Genomic DNA, 9874 nt, shown 5'->3' with positions numbered 1-9874 from the left:
CTTACTGCCCCTCCATTCAAAATATACACGTATCCGGTTTGTGACTTCGAGTCATCCAGATCTGTGTCGAAGCTAGCGTCGACATAACCCTTTACGACGAGCTCTTCGTCACTTCCATAAACGAGAAACATATCCTTAGTCCTCTTCAGGTACTTCAGGATATTCTTGACCGCTGTCCAGTGTTCCATGCCGGGATTACTTTGGTACCTTCCTACCAAACTTACGGCAAGGTTTACATCAGGTCTGGTACACAGCATGGCATACATAATAGACCCTATGGCCGAGGCATAGGGGATGACACTCATCTTTTCTCTATCTTCTGCCGTGGTCGGGCATTGAGCCGTGCTCAATTGCACACCTTGCAATACATGCAAGAACCCCTTCTTGGACTGATCCATATTGAACTTCTTCAATATCTTGTCAAGGTACGTACTCTGTGAAAGACCAATGAGGCGTCTTGATCTATCTCTATAGATCTTGATGCCTAATATATAAGCAGCTTCTCCAAGGTCCTTCATTGAAAAACACTTATTCAAGTAGGCCTTTATACTTTCCAAGAATTCTATATCATTTCCCATCAATAGTATGTCATCCACATATAATAAGAGAAATGCTACAGAGCTCCCACTCACTTTCTTGTAAACACAGGCTTCTCCATAAGTCTGTGTAAACCCAAACGCTTTGATCATCTAATCAAATCGAATGTTCCAACTCCGAGATGCTTGCACCAGCCCATAGATGGAGTGCTGGAGCTTGCATACCTTGTTAGCATTCTTAGGATCGACAAAAACCTTCCGGCTGCATCATATACAATTCTTCCTTAAGAAAGCCGTTAAGGAATGCCGTTTTGACATCCATTTGCCATATCTCGTAATCATAGAATGCGACAATTGCTAACATGATTCGGACAGACTTCAGCTTCGCTACGGGTGAGAAAGTCTCATCGTAGTCAACCCCTTGAACTTGTCGATAACCCTTAGCAACAAGTTGAGCCTTATAGATGGTCACGTTACCATCCGCGTCTGTCTTCGTCTTAAAGATCCATTTATTTTCTATGGCTCGCCGATCATCGGGCAAGTCTGTCAAAGTCCATACTTAGTTTTCATACATGGATCCTATCTCGGATTGCATGGCTTCAAGCCATTTGCTGGAATCCGGGCCCGCCATCGCTTCTTCATAGTTCGAAGGTTCACCGTTGTCTAACAACATGATTTCCAGGACAGGGTTGCCGTACCAGTCTCGTGCGGAACGTGTCCTTGTGGACCTACGAAGTTCAGCAGTAACTTGATCCGAAGCTTCATGATCATCATCATTAACTTACTCCCCAGTCGGTGTAGGCACCACAGGAATATCTTCCCGCGCTGCGCTACTTTCCGGTTCAGAAGGGGTGACTATCACCTCATCAAGTTCCACTTTCCTCCCACTCACTTCTTTTGAGAGAAACTCTTTCTCCAGAAAGGACCCGTTCTTGGCAACAAAGATTTTGCCTTCGGATCTGAGGTAGAAGGTATACCCAATGGTTTCCTTAGGGTATCCTATGAAGACGCATTTTTCCGACTTGGGTTCGAGCTTTTCAGGTTGAAGTTTCTTGACATAAGCATCGCATCCCCAAACTTTTAGAAACGACAGCTTAGGTTTCTTCCCAAACCATAATTCATACGGTGTCGTCTCAACGGATTTCGACGGAGCCCTATTTAAAGTGAATGCGGCAGTCTCTAAAGCATAGCCCCAAAATGAGAGCGGTAGATCGGTAAGAGACATCATAGATCGCACCATATCCAATAGAGTGCGATTACGACGTTCAAACACACCATTTCGCTGAGGTGTTCCAGGCGGCGTGAGTTGCGAAACTATTCCACATTTCCTTAAGTGTGTGCCAAATTCGTGACTTAAATATTCCCCTCCACGATCTGATCGTAGGAACTTTATTTTCCTGTCACGTTGATTCTCAACCTCACTCTGAAATTCCTTGAACTTTTCAAAGGTTTCAGACTTGTGTTTCATTAGGTAGACATACCCATATCTACTCAAGTCATCAGTGAGAGTGAGAACATAACGATATCCTCCGCGAGCCTCAACACTCATTGGACCGCACGCATCGGTATGTATGATTTCCAATAAGTTGGTTGCTCGCTCCATTGTTCCGGAGAACGGAGTCTTGGTCATTTTGCCCATGAGGCATGGTTCACATGTGTCAAATGATTCATAATCGAGAGAATCTAAAAGTCCATCAGCATGGAGCTTCTTCATGCGCTTGACACCAATGTGACCAAGGCGGCAGTGCCACAAGTATGTGGGACTTTCATTATCAACTTTACATCTTTTGGTATTCACACTATGAATATGTGTAACATCACGTTCGAGATTCATCAAGAATAAACCATTGACCAGCGGGGCATGACCATAAAACATATCTCTCATATAAATAGAACAACCATTATTCTCGGATTTAAATGAGTAGCCATCTCGAATTAAACGAGATCCTGATACAATGTTCATGCTCAAAGCTGGCACTAAATAACAATTATTGAGGTTTAAAACTAATCCCGTAGGTAAATGTAGAGGCAGCGTGCCGACGGCGATCACATCGACCTTGGAACCATTGCCGACGCGCATCGTCACCTCGTCCTTCGCCAGTCTCCGCTTATTCCGCAGCTCCTGTTTTGAGTTACAAATATGAGCAACCGCACCGGTATCAAATACCCAGGAGCTACTACGAGTACTGGTAAGGTACACATCAATTACATGTATATCACATATACCTTTGGTGTTGCTGGCCTTCTTGTCCGCTAAGTATTTGGGGCAGATCCGCTTCCAGTGACCACTTCCCTTGCAATAAAAGCACTCAGTCTCAGGCTTGGGTCCATTCTTTGACTTCTTCCCGGCAACTGGCTTACCGGGCGCGGCAACTCCCTAGCCATCCTTCTTGAAGTTCTTCTTACCCTTGCCTTTCTTGAATTTAGTGGTTTTATTCACCATCAACACTTGATGTTCCTTTTTGATCCCCACCTCCGCTGATTTCAGCATTGAATATACCTCAGGAATGGTCTTTTCCATCCCCTGCATATTGAAGTTCATCACAAAGCTCTTGTAGCTTGGTGGAAGCGACTGAAGGATTCTGTCAATGACCGCGTCATCTGGGAGATTAACTCCCAGCTGAGACAAGCAGTTGTGTAACCCAGACATTCTGAGTATGTGCTCACTGACAGAACTATTTTCCTCCATTTTACAACTGAAGAACTTGTCGGAGACTTCATATCTCTCGACCCGGGCATGAGCTTGGAAAACCATTTTAAGCTCTTTGAACATCTCATATGCTCCATGTTTCTCAAAACGCTTTTGGAGCCCCGGTTCTAAGCTGTAAAGCATGCCGCACTGAACGAGGGAGTAATCATCAGCACGTGATTGCCAAGCGTTCATAACGTCTTGGTTCTCTGGGATGGGTGCTTCACCTAGCGGTGCTTCTAGGACATAATCTTTCTTGGCAGCTATGAGGATGATCCTCAGGTTCCGGACCCAGTCCGTATAGTTGCTGCCATCATCTTTCAGCTTGGTTTTCTCTAGGAACGCGTTGAAGTTGAGGGCAACGTGGGCCATTTGATCTACAAGACATATTGTAAAGATTTTAGACTAAGTTCATGATAATTAAGTTCATCTAATCAAATTATTCAATGAACTCCCACTCAGATAGACATCCCTCTAGTCATCTAAGTGAAACATGATCCGAGTCAACTAGGCCGTGTCCGATCATCACGTGAGACGGACTAGTCAAGATCGGTGAACATCTTCATGTTGATCGTATCTTCTATACGACTCATGCTCGACCTTTCGGTCTTCCGTGTTCCGAGGCCATGTCTGTACATGCTAGGCTCGTCAAGTCAACCTAAGTGTATTGTGTGTGTTCCGAGGCCATGTCTGTACATGCTAGGCTCGTCAACACCCGTTGTATGCGAACGTTAGAATCTATCACACCCGATCATCACGTGGTGCTTCGAAACAACGAACCTTCGCAACGGTGCACAGTTAGGGGGAACACTTTCTTGAAATTATTATAAGGGATCATCTTACTTACTACCGTCGTTCTAAGCAAATAAGATGTAAAACATGATAAACATCACATGCAATCAAATAGTGACATGATATGGCCAATATCATTTTGCTCCTTTGATCTCCATCTTCGGGGCGCCATGATCATCTTCGTCACCGACATGACACCATGATCTCCATCGTCGTGTCTTCATGAAGTTGTCACGCCAACGATTACTTCTACTTCTATGGCTAACACGTTTAGCAATAAAGTAAAGTAATTTACATGGCGTTATTCAATGACACGCAGGTCATACAAAAAATAAAGACAACTCCTATGGCTCCTGCCGGTTGTCATACTCATCGACATGCAAGTCGTGATTCCTATTACAAGAACATGATCAATCTGATACATCACATATATCATTCATCACATCTTCTGGCCATATCACATCACAAGGCACATGCTGCAAAAACAAGTTAGACGTCCTCTAATTGTTGTTGCAAGTTTTTACGTGGCTTCTATAGGTTTCTAGCAAGAACGTTTCTTACCTACGTAAAACCACAACGTGATATGCCAATTTCTATTTACCCTTCATAAGGACCCTTTTCATCGAATCCGTTCCGACTAAAGTGGGAGAGACAGACACCCGCTAGCCACCTTATGCAACTAGTGCATGCAGTCGGTGGAACCTGTCTCACGTAAGCGTACGTGTAAGGTCGGTCCGGGCCGCTTCATCCCACAATACCGCCGAAACAAGATAAGACTAGTAGTGGCAAGAAAAATTGACAACATCTACGCCCACAACTGCTTTGTGTTCTACTCGTGCATAGAAACTACGCATAGGCCTGGCTCATGATGCCACTGTTGGGGATCGTAGCAGAATTTTAAAATTTTCTACGCATCACCAAGATCCATCTATGGATTTTACTAGCAACGAGAAGGAAGGAGTGCATCTACATACCCTTGTAGACCGCGAGCGGAAGCGTTCAAGTGAACGGGGTTGATGGAGTTGTACTCGTCGTGATCCAATTCACCAATGACCGAGCGCCGAACGGACGGCACCTCCGCGTTCAACACACGTACGGAGCAGCGACGTCTCCTCCTTCTTGATCCAGCAAGGGGGAAGGAGAGGTTGATGGAGATCCAGCAGCACGACGGCGTGGTGGTGGAAGTAGCGGGGATCCCGGCAGGGCTTCGCCAAGCGCAAGCGGGAGGGAGAGGTGTCACGGGAGGGAGAGGGAGGCGCCAGGGGCTAGGGTACTGCTGCCCTCCCTTCCCCCACTATATATAGGGGTCCTGGGGGGGCGCCGGCCCCCTGGAGATCCCATCTGAGGGGGGCGGCGGCCAAGGGGGTGGCTTGCCCCCCAAGCCAAGTGGGGCGCCCCCCCCCCACCCCCAGGGTTTCCAACCCTAGGCGCAGGGGAGGCCCAAGGGGGCGCACCAGCCCACCAGTGGCTGGTTCCCCTCCCCACTTCAGCCCATGGGGCCCTCCGGGATAGGTGGCCCCACCCGGTGGACCCCCGGGACCCTTCCGGTGGTCCCGGTACAATACCGATAACCCCCGAAACTTTCCCGGTGGCCGAAACTGGACTTCCTATATATAATTCTTCACCTCCGGACCATTCCGGAACTCCTCGTGACGTCCGAGATCTCATCTGGGACTCCGAACAACTTTCGGGTTTCCGCATAATAATATCTCTACAATCCTAGCATCACCGAACCTTAAGTGTGTAGACCCTACGGGTTCGGGAGACATGCAGACATGACCGAGACGACTCTCCGGTCAATAACCAACAGCGGGATCTTGATACCCATGTTGGCTCCCACATGTTCCACGATGATCTCATCGGATGAACCACGATGTCGAGGATTCAATCAATCCCGTATACAATTCCCTTTGTCAATCGGTACGTTACTTGCCCGAGATTCGATCGTCGGTATCCCAATACCTCGTTCAATCTCGTTACCGGCAAGTCACTTTACTCGTACCATAATGCATGATCCCGTGACCAGACACTTGGTCACATTGAGCTCATTATGATGATGCATTACCGAGTGGGCCCAGAGATACCTCTCCGTCATACGGAGTGACAAATCCCAGTCTCGATCCGTGCCAACCCAACAGACACTTTCGGAGATACCCGTAGTGCACCTTTATAGTCACCCAGTTACGTTGTGACGTTTGGTACACCCAAAGCACTCCTACGGCATCCGAGAGTTGCATGATCTCATGGTCTAAGGAAATGATACTTGACATTGGAAAAGCTCTAGCAAATGAACTACACGATCTTTGTGCTATGCTTAGGATTGGGTCTTGTCCATCACATCATTCTCCTAATGATGTGATCCCGTTATCAATGACATCCAATGTCCATAGCCAGGAAACCATGACTATCTGTTGAACAACGAGCTAGTCAACTAGAGGCTCACTAGGGACATGTTGTGGTCTATGTATTCACACATGTATTACGATTTCCGGATAACACAATTATAGCATGAACAATAGACAATTATCATGAACAAGGAAATATAATAATAACCATTTTATTATTGCCTCTAGGGCATATTTCCAAAATGTGGTACTATCATTACTATCTTATATCTTTTGGCATGAACATGTGTATCACTACGATCGAGATTCAATAAACCATTCATTTTAGGTGCCAGACCATTGAAGGTATTATTCAAATAAACAGAGTAACCATTATTCACCTTAAATGAATTACCGTATTGCGATAAACATAATCCAATCATGTCTATGCTCAACACAAACACCAAAGAACAATTATTTAGGTTTAACACCAATCTCAATGGTAGAGGGAGCGTGCGATGTTTGATCACATCAACCTTGGAAACACTTCCAACACATATCGTCATCTCACCTTTAGCTAGTCTCCGTTTATTCCGTAGCCTTTTATTTTGAGTTACCAACACTTAGCAACCGAACCGGTATCTAATACCCTGGTGCTACTAGGAGTACTAGTAAAGTACACATTAATATAATGTATATCCAATATACTTCTGTCGACCTTGCCTGCCTTCTCATCTACCAAGTATCTAGGGTAGTTCTGCTTCAGTGACCGTTCCCCTCATTACAGAAGCACTTAGTCTCGGGTTTGGGTTCTGTAACACCCTGATAATCATGCTGCGGTAACTTCCTGCTAATGACTTCCAAGTCATCACAATTATTTTGTTAATCATCGCTTTGTCCCAAATCAAAGCCAAGTTCAAATTTAAATTGCAAGACAAAATTTTATTTCTTCAACAGTAAAACAAAAATATTCGTTGTGTGGAAAATATTCAATAAGAAATTGTGATGGATTAACCAACCTAAGTTGAATTATTAAAATGCCCTTAACAAATTAATAAGTGGTCCGACAGCACATAACTTGGCCACTTTGAATTCTAAAAATAATTATCATTTACCAAATATTCTGCAAACTTGTGTGTGGCTCAACAGCATTGCCCTGGATTTTTGTGCAATGTTTCACATTCTACTAAATTCATTTGGTCACTCAATTAAAATGAAGAGTAGTAACGAAATAAAGAAAAACAAAAAAGACTAGCTAAAGGAAAACAGAAAAGAGAGAAGTGGTACTGGGTAGTTTGGCCCAGCTAACTACAGAAACCAGCCCGACCCACCTAGGCTATCCCTTAGCTCACGCTACAGGGGGCAAGGGAGGCTGTGGCGTGCATCCAGCCACCATAGCCATGGATGGCCTCCACGTGCCCCCCTTGGCCTATAAACACGCCCAACGGAAACCCTAGTTCGCCCTCTTCCTTTCCCCCTTTTCTTCCCCGTCGCCCCCCTTCCTCTTCTGCTCGTTTTCGAGTTCGGGAGCTCCACGGTGACCGTGCTCGTCGTCACCGTTGCCGCAGCCACCGTTGTCTTCATTGCGGGAGGAGACGTCCAGGAGGTCCGTTGCGGTCAACTTCATCCATCCCGAGCATCGAATCGAGCTGGGGCGGCCCGCGCGCTCGCCATCGCCATCGTCTTCGTCGCGTACATCACGGACCGCCATCGTCGATTCCCACCGCTTCGGTCCACCCCCGGCTTCCTCAACCGCGCACCCGAGCTCGCTGTGAGCTCCTCTTCCAAACCCCCTTTGCCCCGGTCTCGATCCGTTGCCGTATGACGTTGCCTTGAGGTCGCCGTGGCCGCACCCGTACACTGTGCCCCGCCGTGCGTGCCAGCCCGCGCCCACGTGCGCCTGCTGCCGCTTGCGCGCGCCCGTCCGGCTGCTCGCCAGCCCGCGCCCACGCCCTTGGGCCTCGTGCACATCCGCAGCCGCAGCTGCTTGCACTGCTACTGCTACTCGCGTGCTTCTGCTGCTCTGCGTGCTGCCGCTTTGCTCGTACAGCTGCTCGGTCTGCTAGTGCTGCTGCTGCTATGCGTTGCCGCTGCTCTCTGCTCTACTGCATCTTGCCGCTGCGCTGCTGCTTGGGGTTGGCCATGGCCAAGGCCATGGCCGAGTATGGCTTGTGCTATGTGTGCATGTGTGTGTGTGTGTGCAGAGCCTCACGGCTGGATGTGCCACCACGCCGGCCCAAAATCTATTAGGGCTAACCCCAATTAGTACTAACCAACAACCCCATTAATTAGTCACTGACAGCAGGGCCCACAACCAGTTAGTTTACTTAAAATGAAAAACAAAACAATCTGTTAATCAAATGTCTCACTAACACATGGGTCCCACTGGTCTTTTGACCAGTCAAACTTGCTGACTGGTCAGTCCCAGTCAGTGACAGGTGGGACCCCAGCGACCCTTGACTAGTCAATGTTGACCCAGTCAACTGCTGACTGGGCAGTTGATTGGACCCATGTGTTAGTCTCTATTGCTGGGTGGGCATTTTTATTTCATTTTCGAATTAAATTAATTTCAGAAATTAATTTAAACTTTAAGAATTAATATAAAATAAACCGTAACTTGGATTAAAATAATTTATACATGAAAGTTGCTCAGAACGACGAGACGAATCCGAATACGCAGTTCGTTCGCCCGCCACACGTCCCTAGCATAGCGAGCATGCAACAATCCCCCTCCGGTTCGACTGTCCGAAAACGCGAAACACCGGGAATACTTTCCCGGATGTTTCCCCCTTTCACCAGTATCATTTACTACCGCGTTAGGTCACCCCTAGCACGGCGTATTGCCTAGTTATATTTTGTGATGCTTGTTTGCTCCGTATTTACTGTTTCTTCCCCCCCTTCCTCTCCGGTAGACCCCGAGACCGGCGTTGATGCGACTGAGTACGACTACGTCACCGATGACCCCTTCTTGCCAGAGCAACCAGGCAAGCCCCCCCCTTGATCACCAGATATCGCCTATTCCTTCTCTATACTGCTTGCATTAGAGTAGTGTAGCATGTTACTGCTTTCGGTTAATCCTATACTGATGCATAGCCTGCCATTGTTGCTACAGTTGTTACCCTTACCTGCTATCCTACTGCTTAGTATAGGATGCTAGTGTTCCATCAGTGGCCCTACACTCTTGTCCGTCTGCCATGCTATACTACTGGGCCGTGATCACTTCGGGAGGTGATCACGGGTATATACTATATACTTTATATACATGACACATGTGGTGACTAAAGTCGGGTCGGCTCGTTAAGTACCCGCAAGTGGTTCTGATGAGGGGGCTGAAAGGACAGGTGGCTCCATCCCGGTAGAGGTGGGCCTGGGTTCCTGACGTCCCCCGACTGTTACTTTGTGGCGGAGCGACAGGGCAGGTTGAGACCACCTAGGAGAGAGGTGGGCCTGGCCCTAGTCGGCGTCCGTGGATACTTAAAATAACACGCTTAACGAGTTCTTGGTATTTGATCTGAGTCTAGCCATTTGGTCTA

The sequence above is a fragment of the Triticum aestivum genome, chromosome 1D, assembly GCF_018294505.1.
Source record: "Triticum aestivum cultivar Chinese Spring chromosome 1D, IWGSC CS RefSeq v2.1, whole genome shotgun sequence".
NCBI classification, from domain to species: domain Eukaryota; kingdom Viridiplantae; phylum Streptophyta; class Magnoliopsida; order Poales; family Poaceae; genus Triticum; species Triticum aestivum.
The sequence above is the reverse complement of the archived record's forward strand: the minus strand, read 5'-3'. Positions refer to the sequence as shown.